The following is a 26,039-nucleotide window of genomic DNA, read 5'->3' as shown; positions in this document are numbered from 1 at the left end:
TATTAATATTACATGTAAATTTTGTTCAAAGGGGAAACCAGATTTTACCTTTGCATTAGTGTATTTTTTGCATTAATGTATAATTAATACTAAAGCTAATTTTAATAAAACCTTATAAATAGATCTATTCAACTTCAACCTATTTTGACCATGTAGAATAAGATTTGTTGTAATTTCTTAAAATTGTTTCTATTTTCTTTTTCAATTTTTTGTGTTCATTTAGTTTCATTTTTTCTTTAATTTTAATTTTAAAAAAGTTTAAATTAGGCAAGATAATTTTTCTTTTAAAACCACATTTTCGTGTCTTCTTCTAACCATTTTTACTAAAACATATCCTACTTTTTTACACACTTTGTATATAGAATTGTTTCTCTTTTATTTACTAGTTTTAATTCCATATATTCATTATAAAGTTAATTATTCATAATCCTTCTAGTGAAAAGCCTAGGAAGTAAGCAGTTTTAATTATCTGTCAGACACACAGATCAAGACAAAGGACAATATCTGGAGTACTTAATCTCCCCCCAGTATGATCAAGAGGCAAAGCTGGGCCAGGGAGAATGGGTAGAACTGTCCCTAGGACTCATGATGGTCTACAGGCCCAAATCAAGCCATAAGCTCACAGGTAAATAAGCAAGTATCAAACATATCACAGAAGCAAATGGTCTTATGACCTTAAAACATTTAGCAAAGACAGTATAAACCTGTCTGTCTAATAGACCCAGGCGAAAATATCTAAATGAACATCGGATGACATTTGATAACAACAATTTTAAAACTATATTTATATTTACCAAAGATTACTGAAATCCCACACATATGAAAAGTGCTTGCACTAATTATTTAATTTGAGTACTCATTTATCTTCAAGTTAATTTGTTACCAGGTGCAGACAGTCTATAAATGTGTAAACATATATACAGACATACACCTTTATGTAGACATAACAGATAACATACAGATAGATATACATGTGTATGTATCTGGAAGCCAAAAAGCTTGAAGACTTTAATGCAAAAAGGAATCTAGCTTTAGACCTGGGAAGAACACTTCTGCTCCGAGTTTCCATGAAGAAAAACACAAATCTCTGTAGTGCCTTTTCTCTTTTCCTTAAGGAATTCTTTAAGTCTCCTCATGTGGCATTGAGGGTGGAAAGAAGGAGGAGGGACAGACAGAAGCAAATGGAGAAACAGGGAGCACATACGGTTAGCAGGGGCTTACGAAAATTTAGTCAACAGAGAAGTTTTTACTGAGAACAGGGCCCTTAAAACAATATATGAGTATATAGCTTGAATATTAGCTTTTTATTAAGCTGACTTTTAACCATAGTGCTCTTTGTTTAAAAAAAAAATCCTTTTAAATCTCTTATTATCAGATTTTAGCCAGGACAAATTGCTGATATTAAATAGCTAGAAAAGCTTTTAAACTTTATTTTCTGTTAAACAAAAAGTATGGTTAAGGATGCCCAAGAACACACAAGGCATTTCCAAAGAGGTGTAGACCAGCCCTCCCAAAATCCAGAGATGCCCCAAAGCAGCTCGAAGAAAGGAAAGTTTTGCTAGCCTCACCTGGGGTATAGCCCACATTTTTGTCTGGCCATATTTTCTAAGGTCTAAGCTTTTCATGTGACAGTCTATACACAAAGGCCCAAAAGTCTCCTGTGCCTCTCATAGAAGAAGGCAAGAAATCAAAAGGGAAGAGGGGCTCAGCGCCTGTAGCTCAGTGGCTAGGGTGCCAGCCACATACACCAAAGCTGGCGGGTTTGAACCCAGCCCAGACCTGCCAAACAACAATGACAACTACAACAACAACAACAAAATAGCTGGGCATTGTGGCAGGCACTTGTAGTCCCAGCTACTTGGGAGACTGAGGCAAGAGAATCACTTAAGCCCTAGAGTTTGAGATTGCTGTGAGCTGTGACACCACGGCAGTCTAACAAGGGCGACATAGTGACACTCTGTCTCAAAAAAAAAAAAAAGGGAAAAAGATTAATAACAAATGGGTACTCCAAAAAGTCAAAAGTCACATAAATATCAAACCAAGAGAGACTGGCTCCTTGACCAGGAATCAAACCCAGGTTGTGGCAAGAAAGCACAGAATTTTAACTATTAGACCACAAGGTGGAGTAGCTTTTGTTGTGATTCTCACAAAGGATCTAAAGCAAGCAGTTTGTACAAAGGATTTTAACTTTGTTTTAGGTTAGATTTTACTCTTTAATTTAGTAAAGAGAATTTGTAAGGCCAATCTTGACATTATTTTGTGTCTTTTTCTTAATTTGATCCTCTCATAAATACAAGGCAACTGTTTAGAATTAGAGGGGTTTTTTTTTGTTTTGTTTTGTTTTTAAGTATTTAGGAATCAGATTTAAAGGATCTTCTGGCTGTTGACAATTAGAATTTCCAATTTGTAGCGTTGAAAGGCTTCCTCAAGAGAACAGAAAGAGAGGAAGTCAGTAATTTAATGGGACATCTTAAGCAACTAGAAAAGAAAAAACATTCCAACCCCAAGCCCAGCAGAAGAAAAGAAATAACTAAAATTAGAGCAGAATTAAATGAAATTGAAAACAAAAGAATTATTCAAAAGATCAATGAATCAAAAAGTTGCTTTTTGAAAAATTCAACCCAATTAATAAATCTTTGGCCAACTTAACAAAAAATAGAAAATTAAAGTCCATAATATCAATCAGAAATGACAAAGGCGAAATATCAACAAACACCTCAGAAATTTAAAAAATCCTTAATGAATGCTACAAAAAACTTTATTCTCAGAATTATGAAAATCTGAAAGAAATTAACCACTACTTGGAAGCATGCAAACTTCCTAGACTTAATCAGAAAGAATTGGAAATGCTGAACAGACCTATATCAAGTACTGAAATAGAATCAACTATATGAAATCTCCCAAAAAAAGAAGAGTCTGGGACCAGATGGCTTCACATCAGTATACTATAGGTTCTGGTTCCTTAGTGCCTATATTACTTAACCTTTTCCAAAACATTGAAAAATAAGGAATACTTCCCAACACATTCTATGAAGCAAATATCACCCTGATCCCCCAAACAGGAAAAGACCCAACAAGAAAAGAAAACTATAAACCAATATCACTATTGAATATTGATGCAAAAATATTCAATAAGATCCTAGCAAACAATCCAGCAACACATCAAATAAATTATACACCATGACCAAGTGGGTTTTATCCCAGGGTCTCAAGGTTGGTTCAATATACGTAAATCTATAAATATAATACATCACATAAACAAAAAGACCATATGATTCTCTCAAAAGATGCAGAGAAAGCTTTTGAAAATATCCAGCATCCTTTCATGATCAGAATACTTAAGAAAATAGGTATAGAAGGGAGTTTTCTTAAACTGATAGAACCTATCTACAGCAAACCCACAGCCAATATCATATTGAATGGACTAAAATTGAAAACATTTCCACTCAGGTCAGGAACCAGGCAAGGTTGCCCATTGTCTCCGCTGCTTTTTAACATTGTAATGGAAGTCTTAGCCATTGCAATCAGGCAAGAGAAGGCAATCAAGGGTATACAAATAGGGTCAGAGGAGAGCAAACTTTGACTCTTCTCAGATGATATGATTGAAAACCCTAGCGACTCAACCACAAAACTCTTAGAAGTCATTAAGGAATATAGTAGCATCTCAGGATACAAAATCAATACTCACAAATCAGTAGCTTTTATATATACCAATAATAGTCAAGCCAAAAAAACAGTCAAGGACTCTATCCCTTTACAATTGTGCCAAAGAAGATGAAATATTTGGGAATTTACCTAACAAAGAACATGAAAGATCTCTATAAAGATAATTATGAAACTCTTGAGAAAAGAAATAGCTGAAGATGTTAACAAATGGAAAAACATACCTTGCTCATGGCTAGGAAGAATCAACATTGTTAAAATGTCCATATTACCCAAAGCAATCTATAAATTTAATGCAATCCCTATCAAAGCACCACCATTATACTTTAAAGATCTGGAAGATATAGTACTTCGTTTTATATGGAACCAGAAAAAAAACTCAAATAGCCAAGACATTACTCAGAAATAAAAACAAATAAGGAGGAATCATGCTACCAGACTTCAAACTATACTATAAATCTATAGTGATCAAAACAGAATGGTATTGGCGCAAAAATAGAAAAGTAGATGTGTGGAACAGAATTGAGAATCAAGAGATGAACCCAGACACTTATCATCATTTGATCTTTGATAATCCCATCAAAAATATAAATTGGGGGAAAGATTCCCTATTTAACAAATAGTACTGGGAGAATTGGCTGGCAACTTGTAGAAGACTGAAACTGGACCCACACCTTTCATCATTAACAAAAATTGACGCACTGGATAAAAGATTTAAACTTAAGACATAAAACTATAAAGATTCTTGGAGAGAGTTCAGGAGAAACACTCAAAGAAATTGGCCTGGGAGAATACTTTATGAGGAGGACTCTACCCCCCACCCTGGGCATTTGAAACAACACCAAAAATGCATTACTGGGATCTGATCAAATTAAAAAGCTTCTGCACAGCCAAGAACACAGTAAGTAAAGCAAGCAGACAGCCCTGAGAATGGGAGAGGATATTTGCAGGTTATGTCTCTGACAAGGTTTGATAACCAGAATCCACAGAGAATTCAAACTTATTAATAAGAAAAGAACAAATAATCCCATTTCATTGTGGGCAAGGGACTTGAACAGAAGCTTCTCTGAAGAAGATAGGTGCATGGCCTACAGACACATGAAAAAATGCTCATCATCTTTAATCATCAGAGAAATGCAAATCAAAACCACTTTGAGATATCATCTAACTCCCGTAAGAGTGGCCCACATCACAAAATCCCAAAACTCCAGATGTTGGCATGGATGTGGAGAAAAGGGAACACCTTTGCACTGCTAGTGGGCGTGCAAGCTAATACATCACTTTTGGAAAGAAGTATGGAGAATACTCAGGGATCTAAAAGTAGACCTGCCATTTGATCCTGCAGTTCCACTACCAGGTGTATATCCAAAAAATCAAAAATCACTTTATAACAAAGATATTTGCACCAGATTGTTCATTGCAGCTCAATTCATAATAGCCAAGTCACAGAAGAAGCCCAAGTGCCCATCAACCCATGAATAGATTAATAAATTGTAGTATATGTATATCATGGAATATTATGAAGACTTTACCTCTTTTATGTTTACATGGATGGAGCTGGAACATATTCTACTTAGTAAAGTATCTCAAAAATGGAAGAAAAAATATCCAACATAATCAGTACTATAATGAAACCTAATTACAAATACTCACACTTTCATATGAAGAATAGATCACAGCTATGGCCCAGGATGAAGGAGGGGGTGGGAGGGTAGGGGGTAGGTCAGATCGAGGGAGGGTAAATGGTGGGATCACACCTATAGTGCATAACGCATGGGTACATGTCGGATCTATTAATATAGAGCAGGGGTCCTCGAACTTTTTAAACAGGGGGCTAGTTTATTGTCCCTCAGACCATTGGAAAGCTGGACTGCAGGCCCTGGGATGAGTCAGCTGCTAAGCAGGACAGGAAGCAGCAGGCCAAATGAATGTCCTAGGCGGGCTGCATGTGGCCTGGGGTCCATAGCCTGAGGAAGCCTTGTATAGAGTATAAATGTCTAAACACAATAAGTATACTAGATGAGGTATATATTAACCAGTGTGATGTAAGCATTCCTAATTCTATATGAAATCAGCACAATGTACCCCATAAACTGCATTAATGTATATATGATCTGTTTATGACTTTATAATTTTTTAAAAGTAGAATTTCCAGTAATGTACTAATTCCAATAGCAACTTAGTCTAGTAGTCTCTTTATAGAAGAAGCAAACCCAAAGAGCATTCCACACACCCAGAAATAGCTAAAAGCTAAAATAGACATACTCTTCTGAGAATGTGACATATTTGGAACAAAAAGTCTCAGGTCCCTAACTGTTTTCAGATTGGCCACTTAATGTGACCTAAAAATCTGACCCCCAAATGATGGAGACCAAGACAGTATTTCACTTGGTCACAAGTCAAGCTCTCAAGGGCATAAAATAAGAGAGAACTTTACCTAGTACCCCTTTTTATGACAGAAGATCACAGGTAAAGGAAAAGATTATTTATGGGAGGAAAGGGAGTAATTATGAATATTCATGCCAAAACTCTCAGTCAAAATTTTGCAGAAGAAATAGCAATTTCTACTGCCTGCTTGACTGGATTGCATTAGAAAGAGAGGCCAGGAACCAGGCAGGTAAGAAATTCCTACCCTTATGCTAGCTACCTGGCTTCCCATCACTGCAGCTTCTAGAACAGTGGAGCTTTCAACATCTTGTTCGTGATGCCAAACTATAGTCGCCATGGGGAAAGTTCTCCTTCTTTGCCCTCGAATGTTTGCTAGGAAATCAGCTTGCAAAAGGCAAATTAATTGGGAAAAAAAGTGTACAAATTTATTTAACATATACACGGGAGCATTCAGGATAAAGATACAGGGGAAATTATCCATTTTTATACATAATTCCAACAGATTTTATGTATAAACAGCCATGTAGAAATATGATTGGCCCAAAAGGGTATGATCTACTGGTAATAGACTAAATGGGGAAACCCAGAATGGCCTGCTTGTGTACGCATCCTTCCTTCTGAGGGTGGGGCAGGACCCTCTCTGGAATGGGGTCTCATGCCCTACAGTCAAACCAGGTAGAGAAAGTAAATTCTTTATAGCCAGATTTTACACAGAAAGGCAAAGGAAAAGTTAGAGTAGTATTTTTAGGTTTTTGTGGCTGACTTTGGGGAAAAGGGATTCTAGTTTCTATGGCTAACCTCAGGGAAGAACAGGACTGAGAGGCAGGAGGTCAGAGAAAAAGATTTCCTTGTGAGGTTGCATCTTTTAGGATACTGTTTTCTGAGCCCCAACACCTCCAACAGTGCATAAGAGTTCCCCTTCCCCTGCATCCTCACCAGCATTTGTTTTTTGTTGTTTTTTTTTTTTTGTCTTTTTGATAATAGCCATTCTAACTGGGTTGAGATGATATCTCCTTGTGGTTTTGATTTGCATTTCCCTGATGATTGGTGATGTTGAGCATTTTTCCACATCCTGTTGGAGGCCCAGTGTTTAGATGGTGGGATGAGAGTGCTCAGCTGCTGTAGACTATTCATTTATTCATCAAACATTAATTCTTTCCTCCTGATGGGCAAAGTTTGCTCAAAAAGTGTCTGGTCTAGTTTTAAAATTTTGATTATTTTCCTAAATATCTTATAGTTATTGATTTCTAGTGTTAAAAAAGAAAATTAGGGCCAGATACGGTAACTCATGTCTATAATCCCAACACTTTGGGAGGTCAAGTCAGAAGGATCACTTGAGGCCAGCAGTTTGAGGCCAATAGTTTGCAGCCAGAACAATACAGTGAGACTGTCTTTACTTAAGAAAAATTAGTCGGGTCTGGTGATGCTCACCTATATTCCTAACTACTCGTGTGACTGAGACAGGAGATGTTACTTGTGCCCAGGAATTGAAGCCTGCAGTGAGCTGCAATCATGCTACCACATTCCAGCCTGAGGGATGGAGGAAGAGCTTATCTCTGGAAAAAAAACAATAAGAATTGAGATGCCATTAGGTTGAGGCAGCTCCAGCACCCTGAGATCCTATATAAACAAACCAACACCCAAATGAATATTTGATTTTTGTTTTTTTCTGGGCAGCAAATTAATTGCCAGATAATATGATTTCCTGTGTGTGTGTATGATTTCCTTTATAATAATCTTATTTTTGAAATCTCAGAGTGGCTAAGATGCTATGGTAAAACAAAATAGTATTTAGTTCAGGAAATTGGTTACTTCCCAAATTAAGCATTGGGCCCAGCCTTCTACTATTTAACATGGAAGGAAGAAGAACTTTATAATGACCTAATGAGTGAGTGAACTGGCAATGAAGGTTAAATCTTCACTTAATCTTAACCTAAAGGCCAAGAACAGATTCGCTTAAATCTTAAGAGGAAAAAATAATGATGGCATGTACAGTGTAAGGTATTTTCATCAGAGTGGTAATAGGAGATTGGAGTAGATCATGAAGTACAACTTCATGAATGTTTAATGACCTTCAGCTACATTCTTCTACTTCCCTGATACTTATTTAAACCAAAGCTCATTCTCTATATACCAGCATTCTTATAGAGCATCAAGTACAACAATTCTGTTATTTTCTTTATCTGTTTAAAACAAAATAGTTTATTCTTACCAAGATTTGAAAGGAGCAGGTGGTACCTGTGGCTCAAAGGAGTAGAACGCCAGCCCCATATGCCGGAAGTGGCAGGTTCAAACCCAGCCCCACCAAAAAAAATTGAAAGGAGCAATTGCTCTCCATTCTAAAGATCCTCAAGACAATAAGAGGCCATCTGTCTGGGTGTCTTAGGCAGAGAAACAGGAGAGACCCACACAGCCTAAGGAAACTTGCTATAATCTTCCCATTTTCCTCTCTTATTTCTTTATATCCAGAAGTCAACAAACTAAAACTGGTCATTTTAAGGAGAAATAAAGTAAACACTGAAGTAATCCCCTGTGATTCTCCTTCCCCAGCCATCTGTTTAAATAGGGTGTCTTGAGGGGAGCTAGAAATAAATATACACTCCACGGGTCAACAGTAACTCACTAACTCATAGCCAGGGACATGTCAGAGTCCCTTGGGACCCCAAGAAGCTCTTCTCTACATCTTTAAAAGCCAAGACACTTTTTTTTCCCTTTTACTGTTCAACTGGGGCTGTCATTTTCAGGGTGGGATGCTCTGTAGCATGCTACAGCTTAGACCAGAACAGGACTAGAATTCCCCTTTAAATGTGTTTTTCTGTTGTGAAAAGAAAATTAGCTACTCCATGGAATATAGAGTACATGTGTAGTAAGGCACTCAGGCTGGATTGCGTTTGATAGTTGGAGAGTGTTTCTTAGAATGATGATGGAGCCTCCTCTCCTGTGGGAAGAGTAATACTTTCCTGCTTCAATGGCATCCTTTTCCATTTCCTACTTTCTTCTCTTTCCCCCCAAATTTATAGATGGTCTTGATAAACACAGGAGAGAAGCAAGCTCTCACCAGCCCAAATTCCCGAACCTCCAACTTGACTAAGACATACCAGTCACCTGTAACTATTCTGCTTTACCTACTAGTGAAGGATAGAACAGAACGGGAATTTCTTACAAAAATAGTCATTCCTCTGTGAACAAAGGTCTCATGCATATCATTCCTCCTTGTGTACAGAATGGATGTGGGACAATGTTGATCTGTTTATATGATCTGCACAGAGGTTTTAGTATAACATTTAACTGCCAAAGTTGTTTCTTTTTCTAATAGACTTAGTATTAGAATCAGTTATCATTTTGCTGACCCTGATGCACTGAGCTATTAAATTCCCCCAGGTTCAGCTATGTCTATTTTTCTGTTTAACATGAAATTATCCAAGAAAAATGTAGATACCTATTCAATGTAACAATGTAAAAGAAGCATTGCATTAAACATCAGAGGCTTCAATTATTTCATTAACCTCTTGGAACCTCAGTTAATGTATCTGTAAAATAGATGATAACTCTCCTACTTTTCTTGGGTCACTGATAAAACAAACATGAAAACAGTTTGTGAATCCATAATTTGCTATACAAATAATAGAAGTTGTTTGCTAACCTGCATGTAACCAATATTCACTTCTACATAGTCTTTGCATGGTAGCTAACACTGGAAGTCTGAGTTTTTAGAACATTCTTTACAAGTAAATCAGAGGAATACTGATGGGAACAGGGTGTATTCATTTGCTAATGTTGGTGGAAGACACCACATTTCTGTATGTTTATGGTTAGTCTCTTCCTACAACATCAACATTCACTAGACCCCAAATACGTTCAGGTAACTTACAGAAATTTCAGAATTCTAGGATTTTTTCTCTAGGCTACAGCTTTTGCTAGATTTAGACTACAACTATATATTATACATTTGGTAGACTATAATAAATAGCTCATGTAATAAGACAGTAATGAATACTAATACAGATTTGAAAGCTCTCAGTATTATCATAGACATAGAATGCTTTTATTTACTAATTATAATAATATCTAAAACATCTTGCCCCAGTTTTTCGCATCATGTTCTTCCCACATTTGTACCCCTAAAGGTCAATTAACATTTTTTTCTTCATGATTTAAAATGGTTTGTGACTCAGCCAGATTCTGTCTTCTGCTTTCTTCTTGCAAAGCACATTTCTGCTATACAAGTGTTGTAACTGTTGGGATTTCTTCAAAATAGGTGCCTCATTCCCCTTTCTATACTGGGTTATATAGGCCCCAGAAACCAGAACATGGGGACGCTTCAGGCAAATTTACATTTTTTATTTCCACCTAGGACCTCTTTGATAACTGACCACCACCCTAGAAATGTCTCAGACTCACTTTTACCCTCTCTTTTTTTTTTCTTAATCTCCAGAGATATCATTCTAGAACTGGATGACCATCAAGACAGAAGCATACACAGTCTCATTTTGCATCCCAGTAGAAGACAGGAAAGGAGTAGGCCTCACCATATCTCCTAAATTGATAGTGTCTCCTCTCTATCTCTCAGAAACTATATATTCTGTGTAAATTACTCTCAGGGGTCTTCCTTTGTGTGAGACCTATGGACCGAGAGCACATGTTCCAGAGATGCTTACAACACTTTTGTATTGCATATTAGAACTTTTTTAATTTGCTTGTTTTTTCAGGTACAGTCTCCCTCTGTTGCTCTGGATAAAGTGCTCTGGCATCATTGTAGCTCACAGCAACCTCAAACACTTGGATTTGAGCAATCCTCTTGCCTCAGCCTCCCATGTAGCTGGGACTACAGGTGTGCACCACAGTAGTGGGTGGTTTTTCTATTTTTATTAGCGATGGGGTCTCACTCTTGCTCAGGCTGGTCTTGAACAAAGCTCAAGGGATCCACCTACCTCACCCTCCCAGAGTGCTAGGATTATAGGGTTGAGCCCCCGCACTTGTCCTGTATTAAAACTTTTACATAAGCAAGTCAGATTTGAGAGAAGAAGGATTTGCAAACACTGACCACTTCACTTGAAAAACAGAAAAAGAGTATCGCCCAAAATCCTACCACCCTGCTGCAGTCTCAGTTAATATTTTTGGTGCATCACAGTCCGGTGTTACTGTTTTTCTCATGTGGTGTTATCATAGTTGTGACACAGTCACAAAGGTCCACCTGTAAGTTTCTCTTTTTTATCATAATACCACATCCCACCAGTGAAACTGACAAAATATGTTTTCATTTGCTGCCTCTATAAGACAGTCAGATTATTTTTTGGCCTCTTAGCTTATGGCAGAGACTATGCTTTGCCTTTAGACCTAATCTATATAACTTCCCTCAAATCACTTACCCTCTTCTCTGAGTTTCAAGTTCCTCATATATTAAATGGTCATAGTAAAACCTATACCAAAGCTACTGTGAGGATTAAATGTATTAGTAGTAATGTATTGACTACACGTAGCCCTTTGCCTGGCACAGAAGATGTGCTCAGTGAATGACATTGAGGCAGAGACTCTTTTTTATTAAATCATAACATTGTACATTGATGCATTTATGGGGTTCAGGGTACTGCTTAAATATACAATGTGAAATGCTTACATTGAACTAAGTAACACATCCATCACAATTATATTCTTTTTTTTTTTTTTTTTTTTTTGCAGTTTTTAGCTGGGGCTGGGTTTGAACCTGCCACCTCCAGCATATGGGGCCGGTGCCCTAACTCCTTTGAGCCACAGGCCCTGCCCTATACTCATTTCTTAGTAGTTTTGAAATGTATCATTACATCATGCACATTAGGTGAGGTCCCCCCAAATACCCTCCCTCCTCCCATGTGCCCCCGCCCCTCCCCTCTTTCTCCTCTTCTCTTGAGGCAGAGACTCTTTATGCCATATGAGTGCATTGTAATTAATTTAATTTGGGGGAGAGAACTTTTAATATATATTTGAGACATCATTCATAGTGTTCCACAGATACATCCTGCATTTTTGTGGTTTCTGCTGAATGATTTAAGGTGACATCGTCCTAGACTCACTTGATTTATTTCTTAGACTGAAAATTACAAAAGCGTTGTAAGCATCTCTGGAACATGTGCTCTCAGTCCACAGGCTCATATCTGAATGCTTATGAGCATTTGACTAAATGAGAAAGCGCTACCTTCATCCTGTTTGTGGGTTTTATTTGTGATTTAGACATTCTTCTTGGACAACAAAATATCTTTGCACTTTGTGCAAAATAAAATTCTTCCTATCTTATTTTTCACATAGTCATCTGAAAATGCAGAGACCCTACAGAGCTCAATAAATATTTATTGAATGAAAAAAGTTGACAAGTTTTTACCCAAAGAAAAGTAGCTTATATTTTGTTCATAGTTTCATGCATTTAGTAGTAGCTATTTTTAATCTTGGTACCCTGACAAGCCATCCTATAGTCTGACACCCTTTCTGTGTATCAGTGTCCCAGGCTGAGCTGAGCTCCAGTCAATACCTATTGTGCCTTCTTGGATAGTAAGTCATTAAGTTCATCACCTACCCCCTCAGTTAACCTGTAGTGGGGCCCCTTTTTAATACTGATTTTGGAAGACAAGCCTAACACTTGCCTATTATATCACATCTTTATTTTACAGAGTAATGTTGTGGAGGATATGATTTAACTAGCCTCTAATCTGAAATATTAAACAGCAGACTTCCTACAGTAGGGTTCTATAGTGCTGCTTTCATTTCCTTATGCTCAGCTCCCCATTAATTTGTTATTTTCTATACATTCTGTCTGTCTTCAGCATTACTATCTGGGTTAAAGGAATATTTTCTTGCACACAAAACTGCATTATCAACCAAAACAAAAGTGCTCTTCTCCCTTGATGTGTCTTCCTTCTTCCTGATCCTGAGACGACAAGGCTAAAGTTTCCAGCTGGATCTGGCAGGCAGCATTTCTGGGATAAATTAAATGAGCACACTTGATTGAGGTGTAGCTGGACTGTATCTCTGGCTTCCTATTATGCTAGGAGATCAAAGCAGATCACAAATAGAGGCTTAGTCTACAAAATATTCAAAACAGATGGCTTGTTCTTTTTGGTAAAAATTCAGGTTTTAAGGCAAAACACTTGTTAGCACGACTTCATTTCTTTTCTTTGAAAGATAGTCATCCACTGTTTTTTCCTGAATTTCAAGACTAGAATCAAAAAACTTTTTGCATGAGGAGGGATTTGGCAAGCCTAGAAAAATCTTAAGACCGTCTGGGTTCCTTTTCATGTGAATATGAAATAAGTAATTAAGATTTTGCTTTGGCATTCTGGATATCAATTCAAAAGAACTTGAATTTGGTCACAGTCATTTTATTAGTGGGTCACTATTTAAAAATTCACTTTTCATCTTGTTCTACCTTTTAAGAATTAAACCAGGATGTTTGTCCCTGACTTCATGTTTTTAACAAACTCCTTTATCATTTACATCTGGGTCCTCAAGTTCACACAGAAATGTGGTTTGAAGTTTTTATTATTTGGATTTAAAACTGAAATGAGAAATAAGTTTAATTCAAAAGTATTTTTTAGGCATCTACCATGTGTCTACACTGTACTAGATACATGGGGGGAAACTTACGTATTTTAAGACCATGAAACAAATACCACACAATAGATTTTCTTTAAAACAGAAAATTATACAAGATGCAATAAGAAAACCCACTTCTCCATAAGACACTCAAGGAATCACAGAGGCAGTGACACTTGAGCCAACTCTTGAGGTAACAATAGGCATTTGCCAGACAGATATAATTTTGGACAGGGACATAACATTTTCAAAGCTATGGAAGGAGAAGCAGCATAACAAATTTAATGTACTCTTAGCAGCTTGCTGTAGATAGTGCTTAAGGTATATATTAATTATCCCCAGAACTTGACAGCATAAAACAACAGTAAGCATTTGTTATCTCAGTTGTTTCTGTGGGTCAAGAATTAGGAGCAGCTTATCTGGGTAGTTATTACTTGGGTCTCTCATGGGATTACAGTTAAGATGTTTGGGCCTGCAGTTATCTAAAACCTTGACTGAAGTCCACACCTCCAATTCCAAAATACATCACACATGCTTCCTGCTGACTACTGGTAAGAACCTTCAGTCCCTCGCTGTATGGAACTTTCCGAAGGGCTGCTGAAGTGTCATGGTGACATGGTAGCTGGCTTCCCCCAAAGTGAATGGTCCAAGAGATGAGAGCAAGAAGAAAGCCCACCATGCCTTTTATAACCTAGAACCAGAAGTTACACACTATCAGTTTACCACATTCTGTTCCTCAGAAGCAAGTCACTCAGACCATTCCACATTTAATGGGGCGGAGGAACACCATTTTTTGATGGGAGGAATGCCAAAGAATTTGTGGGCTTAATTTAAAATCACTTGAAGGTGTGGAGGGACAGGCCACGAGGCAGGTGCAATCAGCAGCAGGGGGATCATGCCATTGCAACCTGTGGATGATGGACAGAGGGCAGGAAACTCCGGGAAGTGGAAGGTCAGTGAAGAGCTCCCTACTTTGTCCTGGAGAGCGATGTTGAGGGTTTGAATGGAAGCAGTGATGGAAGAATCTGAGAAGTAAGATTATGTTCATTATCAAGAAGCCTTGGGTCTTCCAAGAAATGTCCCAATTTGTTTCTAGACTTCCTTGGTTTAGAAAATAGACAACACAGAAAGCCCAATTACATACAGTTTAGAAAGTGAACTTGCTCACAGAAACTATTTGAATGATAGCCATGAAATAAAGCTTGCACGTTGTACTTGTACAATCTCCAAAGGGAGAGACCTCAAGCTGTGACACACTGATGCCAAGTGAGTGCCTCAGCTCCTGGCCATCTTTATGAGAGCTGACCTTCTTGTGCAGAGCAATGTTTTTCAACCTTTTTTTTTATCTCACAGCACACTTCAGCTTAATAGTTAAACTTGCGCTGCACTCTTATGTTGATCAAAAAAAAAGTGTGCTTACTGTGCTTTGAACTTTTTTTTTTTTTTTACTGTTTGGGATTCATTGAGGGTAAAAAGAATTAGATTACACCTTGAAAATAATTTAATGATCTTTAAAATTTTTCATGGCACACCAGTTGAAAATCACTGGTGTAGAAAGTTAGGCAAGGGGATGGGGATGACCACAGTGATCTCTGAAATTACTTCCATCCTGAGTACAGGATGCTCATTTTGATCCATTTATTATTTTAAATTTGTGTATTCTTGAGAATGTTTGACTTGATAGAAATGTTAAACCTGTTCACAAGTATTTGGAACAGTATCAAGGAATTGTCACAGAGTATTTTCTGGAGCTTAAACTAAGTTAATCCAATTTAATTTCTTGATTAATTTTCTATACATATAGTTGAAAATTCTCAGCATTTAAAATTTTCTTCTAATCTGTAAGAAAATTATGAGAGTGTCTTCTTAATGTTATAGTTACCCTGTTAGCTGCAATTGGGCTGTTAGGGGATTGGCTCACATTTTTTTTAAAAGGTCCAGGTAATAAGCTCAGCAGCTGCAGCTCAGTGGCTAGGGCTCCAGCCACATAAACCAGAGCTGGCAGGTTCGAATCCAGCTTGGCCCTGCCAAATTACAATGACAACTACAACCAAAAAATAAAAAAAATAGCTAGGAGTGGTGGCAGGCACCTGTAGTCTCAGCTACTTAGGAGGCTAAGACAAGAGAATTGCTTAAGCCCCAGAGTTTGAGGTTGCTGTGAGCTGTGACACCAAGGCACTCTACCGAGGATGACAAAGTGAGACTCTGTCTCAAAAAAAAAAAAAGTCCAGGTAGTAAATGTTTTACACTTTCCAAACTATATATACTTTACATCAAAACTATTCAGCTCTGGGGTGGTGCCTATGGCTCAGAGGAGTGGGGCGTTGGGCCCATATGCCAGAAATGGTGGGTTCAAACCCAGCCCCGGCAAAAAACTGCAAAAAAAAAACTGTTCAGCTCTGCTATTATAATGTGAAAGTAGCCATAGACACTACATAAACAAATGAGTATGGTTGTGAACTAATAAAACTTTATTTATGGACAGCAAAATTTGATTTTCACATAAAAACCATTCAGCTGTTGGGCTGTACAAAAACAGGTGGTATGCTAACTTCGGCCAGTGGACTATAATTTGCCAGCTCGTAGTCTTATGTTGTTTATCTAGTCTTCTTTGTGCTTTTCATCTCTTTACATACCCTACCTATCCATCCAGAGTCCCTGGTAAGTACAGGTACAAGTAGTGTCATTAAAATGCCCTTACAGTCAGACTATCAGGTAGAATCAAGAATAATTTGTATTTTACATGCACCAAAGTCATCACAGGTTGGGCATTGTTCCCATTTTGCAAATGATGAGAAACTTAGATACTTAGAAATGCTAGTAGTACTGGAGAAGCATACTATATGGCAGGCCCATGGATTATCACAACCCTATATTATATGCTGTTGCCAAAGCAATATGATCTGGGCCTCCCAGCTAGAATGGAGCCCACCCTGAAATCAAGCCAGACAGTCTTGTCCTCAGAGTCTGTGCTTTCAGCCACTGCTCCATAGCGTTCTGTGGTTCTGTACTGCTGCACAGAACGATCAATACAGTGGGAAGATGACATAGCACAGAAGTGATACAAATCTGTCTCTCATGAGGGCAGCATCTGGGTTTAAAATAATAATAATAATAATAACTGTGTTTTCACCACAGTCTCTGAAACTAGATACCCAGTGATTAACATCATGTCACCAGCCAAGGGCCTGCGTGCTTCTGGCTACAGAGGTTGAAGAAGTCCTATTTCTGTCCATAGCCACAGCAGCCACATTGTCTTCCCTGGCACTAGAGAGTGGAGACTACTATGTCTGCATCAAATGTAGTATCGTACGGTGCTGAGAAGTCACAGAAGCTTTTGCCAGAGAAGTGTTCAAATAGAGGCAGTTCTTCATAAGACACAGATGACCACCTAAGTTAATTTAATTCCAGGTTCACTAATAAAACAAATTTCATGAGGGAAGTAACTGACACGAGAGCAGATAAGGGCAGGCAGCCAGGCAAACAGCTGTGTTTTCCTGGAAGGTGCAAGTTGTAATTGTTCCAAGAGATGCCAGCAGGCAGGAATTCCAGTTCAGAGAAGCCTGGCTGCAGCCAATCAGACCACATTTCGTGTGTGTGTGTTTTAACATTTCAATTTTTTATTTAAAAGGATTGAGTTGTGTACAGGGGGGTTAAATGCTTTATAGACAAGAAAAAAAACTGTGCTAGAACCAGTTCATCATCATCCTCCTCTTCATTTTCCTCCTCTTCCTTCTTTTTCTTGCTTTTTTCAGCCTTGACAACTCCCTTTTTCGCTACATCAGGCTTTCCTTTAGCTCGGTATGCAGCAATATCCTTTTCGTATTTTTCCTTCAGCTTTGCAGCCTTCTTTTCATAAGGCTGCTTGTCATCCGCAGCAGTGTTATTCCACATCTCTCCCAGCTTCTTTGCAACATCACCAGTGGACAGGCCGGGATGTTCTCCTTTGATTTGGGGGCGATACTCAGAACAGAACAAGAAAAAGGCCGAAGGAGGCCTCTTGGGTGCATTGGGTCCTTGAACTTCTTTTTTGTTTCCCCTTTAGGAGGGATGTAGGTTTTCATTTCTCTTTCATAATGGGCCTTGTCCGCCTTTGCCGTATCTTCAAATTTCCCTTTCTCTTTAGCAGACATGGTCTTCCACCTCTCTGAGCACTTCTTAGAAAACTCTGAGAAGTTGACTGAAGCATCTGGGTGCTTCATCTTGTGCTCCTCTCAACATGTTTGCACAAAGAATGCGTATGATGACATTTTGCCTCTCGGCTTCTTAGGATCTCCTTTGCCCATGTTTAGTTATTTTTCCTCAGCGAGGCACAGAGTCGCCCAGTGCCCATCTGGCTCTTGCTTGCCCCGGCACTGTCTCTATGGAGCTCAATGTACTGTAGTAGCTCTTGGGTTTTAAGTAACATGCACACCTGGCACTTTATTCTTGTGCACAGAAATACATGATCATTAAGACAGAGCATGTTGACAAAACCCGGGGAAGCTGAAACCTCCAGGTATATAGACTGCACGGCACTGACTCACAGGTAGTCAGAGGCATAGATGGCAACCTTAAACTGGTCACATCTGGGAAATTATGTGATAATGTATTAGCTAGAAGAATGACAGAAGTGTGTAAGTGGCATGAGGTCATAATGCTGAAATGAACAAGGTGGCAGGGCTTTGCTCTCTGTGGATGTTCTGAGAAGACTTTCTATTTTCTGCAAGCAGCAGGGTCTTATGCAAGCATATTGTAGCTATGGAAGCCCACAAGGCAGCTGTGCATGAAGAACCCTCAGAATTGTGCGATGCATATTTGGGGCAGCATAGAGGGAGAGATTCCTCCTGTGAGTTGCTGTTGAAGTCTGTGATGCTGAAAGTATACTCCCCTGGGAAGAGAACTAGGGGAAAGCAGCTGATAACATGAATAGATTAACACAGTAAAGAAAAAGTGTATTCTGCATTCTCTTGTCTCTTTTCTTCTTTGTTTTATCTCTTAGAGTTGAAGTTTACTTCACAATTTTATTCTGTTTCCTATTTTCTAAATACCCATAATAGGTACTCTGACTATATTAAAAATATAATCTCTACCGGGTGTAGTGGCAACATTTGTAGTCCCAGCTACTCAGGACACTGAGGTGGGAGATCTCTTGAGCCCAGGAGTTCAAGGCCTCAGTGAGTTACAGTTATGCCATAGCACTCCAGCTGGCAACAGAATGAGACCCTATCTCTAAACACCCACACCCACACACACACACTTTGGTCAAGAAGTACCCCATTTCTTTTTTCTTGGAACTTTCTTCCGAGGCCTACCTGCACCCATTTTCTCACTTGCTGGAGCTTTGCTATCTTCCTCTGAGTATCTATCAGGTACTAGGCTTTGCTCTTCCTGCCCATCTCTCTTTATCATGGCCCAGTGGAACTGCTGCACTCTCCCACTACATTTGCCACTGCACTTCAGAGTTAATCCTCGCTCAACACTTAAGGATCCTGCATTTGGAGCAGAATGCACCAGGGTATATGAGCCTATCTTCCAAAGATGGGGCTATATACATACACGAAGGATGCTCTGACTGGAGATCACCAGGCTGGTTGTGTTCCAGTTACTAAATCTTTAATTTCCCTGGTTGTTAACTTATAACATATGATCAGCCACCATTTGTAGGATTTCTGGTATTTACTATGCTGAGCCTCTTTTGTCATAGTCAATTTTATGACCTCAAATAATAAAGCTTTGCTTAAGCGTCAATGACTAGTAATGTTGTAGTAGTGATGTCCGTCAGAATTATGTTATCCTAAGCAATCCAAACATTGTGAGAGAAAGAAAGACTGCCTAGAGGGTGATATTCTCGAGTAGAGGGAGCCAGTAGAGAAAACTGTCTCTGTCATGTTTGTTTTCCCCAAATCTTTTTTTCCACCCAAGTCCTGGATTACTCCCAAGGTGAAAGGGATAATGTCTGGAAACTGTTAATCCATGGAATTTGTTCATGGTGTATAAAATTTTCAGAAAGAATTTGCCTTTTAAATATGATTTCCTGATTGACTATAGCAGACATAAATCCAGGAAGGACAACTGTGTTTGAGCAGCCAAGATCCCTCTTAGCTTCTCAGATGTATGGGATTTGTTGGTATGTGGAGCAGAAATAAGGATTCTTCCCCTGGGCAGGTCAGAAGGGGAGAGAGGAGGTAGAGGGGAAAGGAGAGAATAATAGAACACGGAAACAAAGCAAAGCTGCCAGCACGGGGTGGGGCTGTCCATGGCTTTCTGGGAATTAGCTGCTGTCTCTCTGAGAACCCAGGTTGATTTCTGTTTATATGAGAGGAAAAATTGGGGTGACCCCTTTGTGCTCATTTGTACTATTTCAAAACATGGCTCATCCTTTTGGTTGTGCAAAGTTCTTGTGGCCTATTTTCAGAGAAAACTAAGCTACACTAAAGCTGAAGGTATTGGCTAAGGGCCATTTTGCCCAGATCTTCCCTCCCCTCTTGTCCTGGTGCCCTCCTGTCAGCATAAACATACATCTACACCTGCATTCGTGAACACCAAATCACTTTGCTTCTTGGCAGTTTTTTACGACAGCATTAAGAGATCAAACTCCGGCTCGGCGCCTATAGCTCAACCGGCTAAGGCACCAGCCACGTACACCTAAGGTGGCGGGTTCGAATCCCCAGCCCGGACCCGCCAAACAACAATGACGGCTGCAACCAAAAAATAGCCGGGCGTTGTGGCGGGTGCCTGTGGTCCCAGCTACTTGGGAGGCGGAGGCAGGAGACTCGCTGGAGCCCAGGAGTTGGAGGTTGCTGTGAGCTGTAATGCCACGACACTCTACCCAGGGGGACAGCTTGAGGCTCTGTCTCAAAAAAAAAAAAAAAAAAAGAGATCAAACTCCTGTGTCTGTCCTGTCTTTCTCCACATGGAGAGATCCTGGTTGTGATGTTTACACACAGCTAGAGATGCATTTATATTTTTCCCTCAATTCCAGGTGATAGCCAGTTCTCCTTCCCTGCCACCTATACCTTCTTAGGCCAAATTCTTCCTAAGCACTGTTTAATGAGGAGCCATGTCTGCCAAAGACTTCAAACACAGAAGACCCTCAGTGTGTGCAGCCTGTCTGTGAGCCTCGGCAATAGACTTCTAAATAGCTACATAGTCTGTTGTGTTTGATTTAACACAGGAGTTGGAAAAATAATGTGACTAATGGTCGGTTGCCTCCTCTTCCATCTCTCCCTTCCTCTTTCCCTCCCTCTCTCTCTCTTTCTGTCTCTCAACAGACAGACAGACAGACAGACAGACAGACACACACACACACACACACACACACGTGTCTTAATCTGACCTTGAAGTAACTGCCATTCTGGGCTCTGCTGGGGAGCCCTCATACAGATAAAGCTATCAAATCTCTTCGTTCCTGGGAAATCACACTCAGCTCTTTTATTCTTAAACTGAGGTGGGTGTGTTCATTATAATCTAGATTCACCTCCTTCGTGATTCCTTGTTTATTGAAATACTGTCAGGGTCTGGAGGTTCCTTTTGTTTACCTGGCAGCTCCACCAAACTCTCCCTCCCCTCCCAATGTAATTGGTATGTTAGAGAACGAAGAAAATGGAATGTGGTGATAAGGTTATTATGCTCTGCCCAGCAGGCAACAAGGGTGTTGCTATTTCTCAGATCCATCTGTCTCGCTGACATGTAATAATGCCAAGAAGTGTTGTTGTGCTTAACTGCAGCAAACAATTATAGAAGGGGTACATTCGGTGCCAGGCCCCAAAGCGTCAGAATGGAGTGGGAGTTACCATTTCAGTATCAGCATGTGTGTACAGGTATGCAGAGTTAAAGGCCACAGTTTTTGCCTATGGCCTACTACTGCCTACCTACTTTTCCCTTTAAATACAGCATCTGTCCTCATTTAGCTTGCCTGCTTAAAAAGTGTGGCCTCTCTTCTCCCTCTTTTGCCATATCCCCCCCGCCCAATTTCTCATTCAAGAACATGTAGCTCTGGAACTTTAATGCACAATAGAGAAGTCATTCAGGTAGAGATATATGTGCACTAATATTTAACTCCTCCATTTTTCACTAAAACACAATGATTTATTGTGGAGAGGCAAGCCTCAAGCTGAGAACAAAAATGAAAATGTTTTCTTATCTTTATTAGTGCTTAACAACAAGAAAGAATAATTTTGGATCACTTCTCTAGTCCTGGTATTTCTGAGTCTGGCAGAGTGGGTGGCTTTCTCAATTTCCTGATTCTAGTCATTGTTGCTCACTGGGTCATCCTGCAGGGTGCATGCTATGTGTACCCTTGGGTGGTTACCTTGCAGTACCTTCTGTGCCTCGTGGGAGTCATTCTCTTCACTTAGTGCCCCATCGTATGGCCATCTTCATCTGTGCACACATGTTGGTGAATGACCTTACATTTATATATAAGTTTCCAAGGATTAAAGCAAATACTTGAAATACCTACAGTTCTGACATCCTTCATAAGCACGTGAACAGCTACATAGATATGCTCAGCAGATTTCCTTCTCTCCCTAGGGACAGGCCCCCCCCAAACACTCTGGGTTCAATGGACATCCCTTAGATTTCATTTGAGTAGCATTCTAATTTGTGAGGTAGGATAGGTTTTAACTGAATGAAGATTGAATAGGTAAAATGCAGTTAGCAGCTCTATTATTGAGATTTCAAAGTCCATTTTATTCTAAATCCTGTTTCATATCTCCTTACAGCTTTGAGAACAGAATGTTTTTGCTCTCTATCTGAGACAAGAAATGGGGGATGTTTTGTTTTGCTTTGCTGGAGTAGGGTAATGCATCATTAATGAAAAATTGGCAACAGATTTCTGAGCCATAAAACTAAAAGGAAATGAACACTTGCTATTTTCAAAAACGATTCCCATGTTTCTTCACATTTCAAAACCTGTAGTCTTTTGCAGTTTTCATAGGCATACTTATGCTTTAACAAACTGTATCTTTGGTTTGTTATCAAACCATATCTTTGATATCTTTGGAGAGAGCTTTTACTTTTAGAACTAGATTTGTATTGGTAGTAAGATTTCTGATTAACATTTATTCATCTCAATGACCTAGTGGTTCCCTGGACCTGAATTGCTAATGGTAACTGAGTAATTTACTAGTCCTCTCCAGGGGAATGAGAAAGTTATAAGTGATTCTTTGGTCCAAATATTTTATTAATTAAACAAGTAATTATAGTAATCATGTATGAGGGATGCTGAGGAAAGGGTCCTGCTTAATATAGAACCAATATTCTAAATACTTAGAAAATATTTATATTGTAGATAACATTATTCTGAAGTTTTTGCTTATTTTGTCCTTGTTTGTTTGTTTGTTTTGTTTTAAAAGATAGGTATAAGACAGGCACAGTTTACAAAATCTGTCTGCGTAAGTCAAATGGTTTGTAAGTAAAAAATGGTTGTGAGGTGGAGATTAGGATTTGGAGCCTGGAGTTTCTAGCCTTTAAGTAGGTTATCTTTTAATTTTTCCTAAAATTTTATAATTATTTTGGCAAACCCTAAAAGAAAGGCAGCTACGTCATAGCAGGGCCCTTTTTGGCAGTGACAATAGCCCTCTGGGTAAGCACAGAGTTAGCCTAAAGCTACTGAAACTTTCCAAACTCCAGTGCTAACATTAAGGTTTGTTTTTTGGCAGACTTTACATAGGTGTATCTTATGAACTTTCCCAAGTACAGATCCACTTGGTATGTCTTTGTCCAGCGTATTTCCTATGGAAAAAGTATAAAGTGAGGGCTATTCTAGAAAGTGTATTTGTTATATGTATAATTAAAGATGAATGAGAACCATGACACCAAAAACATTTAGGGAAATCTGTTCATTATCCTTCTGTTTGTGCTTCAACTAGGAAAGCTAATTGTTTAACAGATGGAATCTCAGAGGGCCATTAAGAATAAAAACCTTGGCCGGGCACACACGTATGATCCTAGCACTCTGGGAGACTGAGGTGGGTAGATTTCCTGCGCTCAGGAGTTGGAGACCAGCCTTAGCAACAACTAGACCCCATCTCTAGGAAAAAAAAAAAACAAAGATATCTGAGTGTTGTGGCTGGCACCTGTAATCTCAACTCCCAGGGAAGCTGAGATAAGAGAATCCCTTTGAGCCCAAGACTTTTAGATTGCTGTGAGCTATGATGTCATAGCACTCTACCAAGAGTGAAAAAGTGAGACTCTGTCTCAAAATAAATAAATAAATAAAAATAAAAAACTTGTTGAATTTTGCCAGCTATGTATTTGAAGGCTAAGTCAACTAAGCCTCAAATCAAGGCAAAGGGATTCATTTAGCAATTTCAGAGTTTCCCTGAAGTAAACTTCAAAATTAAAGTTAAAGCAAAGGTAAATCTTAAATTTATACATTTTAATTCTTATACATACCCAACACATTAATTATATTATCTTGTGACTTTTCTTTTAATGTAGAGTAGGGCTTTATCTTATTCTTAATATTCCCATTAACTAAAACTGAATATGGCATGGTTCACTAACTGCTTGTTAACTGAATTATGTGATTTTTAAAATTCTTTCTTTCACAAAATAGGTGCATTGTAGTAAGAACATAACACATAGCTCCAAACCTTTGTGAAGAGGCTTGACATACTACCTTTCATCTCCCTGACCCTGAAGTATATTATTGACCAAGAAGATAGCATAGTTATTAAGGAAAAAGACTTTGAGGAGGATTAATGGATTTTATTTCCTCACCTCTTTTTTTACTTTTAGAGTTTAGCTTTCTGCTGGAGCCTTTGGACAAAAATCATCATAAGACAATAATGTTTCTGGGAAGTTAATTGGTTATTTATTCTGGACTTTCTTAACATTGAGAGACAGCAGTATAACGGTAGATCAAAACTTCCTCTAATGTTAATGTAGGTAACATATGGGACAGTTGAACCTGCCTCGGAACACTTCACCAAGTAAAAAGAACAAAATGATACTTTAGCCATTTCAGGGCTGCGAGCTAGCTACAGAAGAATCAAGTTAAATATATAAGTAGTTTTCCATGAAAACAATAAGCAATCAATATTGTTAGCCTTAAAAAATAGCATCTGGATGGGTGAGGTTCACACCTGTAATACTAGCACTTTGGGAGGCCAAGGTATGAGCATCATTTGAGGCCAGGAGTTCAAGACCAGCCTGAGCAACGTAAAAGCCTCCATCTTTACAAAAATGAAAAAAAAAAAATTAGCCAGGTGTGGTAGTTCATGTCTGTAGTCAGCTTTTTGGGAGGTTGAGGCAGGAGGATTACTTGATCCCAGGAATTAGAGGTTGTGAGCTATAATCACACCACTGCACTCCAGTCAGGGCAACAGAGTGAGACCCTGCCTCTAAAAAAAAAAAAAATATTGCATTTTCCAAACAACAAAATAATACTACCCCAAAGGCAAACACCTTAATTCCCAAATAATATTCAGTACCTGTCATTCACTCTTTGTGAAAAGAATATACCATACCTCTGGAAATGAGTTCCTAGAACTAATCTATACGTAGAGTAAATATCTGACCTAGAAACATTACAGCAGGAAGAGAAAAGCAGGCCCTCTCAGCAACTGATTGGGCAGGCCTTTTGCTCTACACATTTCATGCTGGTATTGAAGTCCAGTGGTCTAGGGAAGTTTGTTCAGATCTCACAGATAAATGAACTGCAGAAGTGGAATACTGTAGAATCTTAAGTTACTATTTATATTGAGCTACACAGGAACAACTCGTCCGTCTTCCAAGTGACCATTAGTTATCTAACCTTGCTTAAGTGGGAACGAGTTAAAATAAACACCTTCAGAGGATCACTGGTCTCCTGTCACACTGTGCCATCAAATAATAACCTCAGAACCTATTTGAGAATCTAATACACAAATAAATCCTTAAAAAAAGAAACAAAGATTGCTCATCCCTTTTTATAACATATTTTTCTTGTTAAATGTGAGATTGGGGGAATATTGACGTTTGGGCAATGTGTTTGGAACAGGCAAAGGCTGTCTTGACAAGTTCATTTTTCAGCTTTTTTCCCAATGCTAAAAAAGATATGTAACTATAGTTCTGCATACAGCCAGCTTGGCCTGACCACCTATCTGGTGATCTTTAGTAGGACTCTTTGCCAGTGGAGGGAGGTGGTATGTGGACAGAAGACATGACTAACGGGTCCTGGAAGGCATCCTCTTTCCACTTGGCAGTTAGCCCTCTCCCCTCTTGAGATTAGGCAGTGGAAGTTCTCCTTCTGGGAAACCCAGTTTCTTTTCTAAGTGGCCTGCTCAAATTAGGTAGGGGGAGAAGAAAGACATCAGGGAATTTTCCACATGATTGACATGGTTCATGTGATCCGGAGAGGCCAAAGTAATCTTTTAATGGATAGATTTGGGGACTATACTAGCTACACAGTTTCATAGACTTTTACATAGTAAGCTCTATAGTTTAAAAAAAAAAAA

General features: G+C 38.8%; 1 protein-coding gene across 1 annotated transcript in view; it reads left to right on the top strand.

The window, feature by feature from the left end:
* LOC100965537 (ELKS/Rab6-interacting/CAST family member 1-like) overlaps positions 1-26,039 on the top strand; it is a 123,219-nt gene that overhangs the window by 45,947 nt on the left and 51,233 nt on the right. The gene's annotated exons all lie outside the window — the stretch shown is intronic.

The sequence above is a fragment of the Otolemur garnettii genome, unplaced genomic scaffold (assembly GCF_000181295.1).
Source record: "Otolemur garnettii isolate 467f Iridium unplaced genomic scaffold, OtoGar3 scaffold00092, whole genome shotgun sequence".
Classification (NCBI taxonomy): Eukaryota; Metazoa; Chordata; class Mammalia; order Primates; family Galagidae; genus Otolemur; species Otolemur garnettii.
This window is presented reverse-complemented; position numbering and strand designations above follow the sequence as displayed.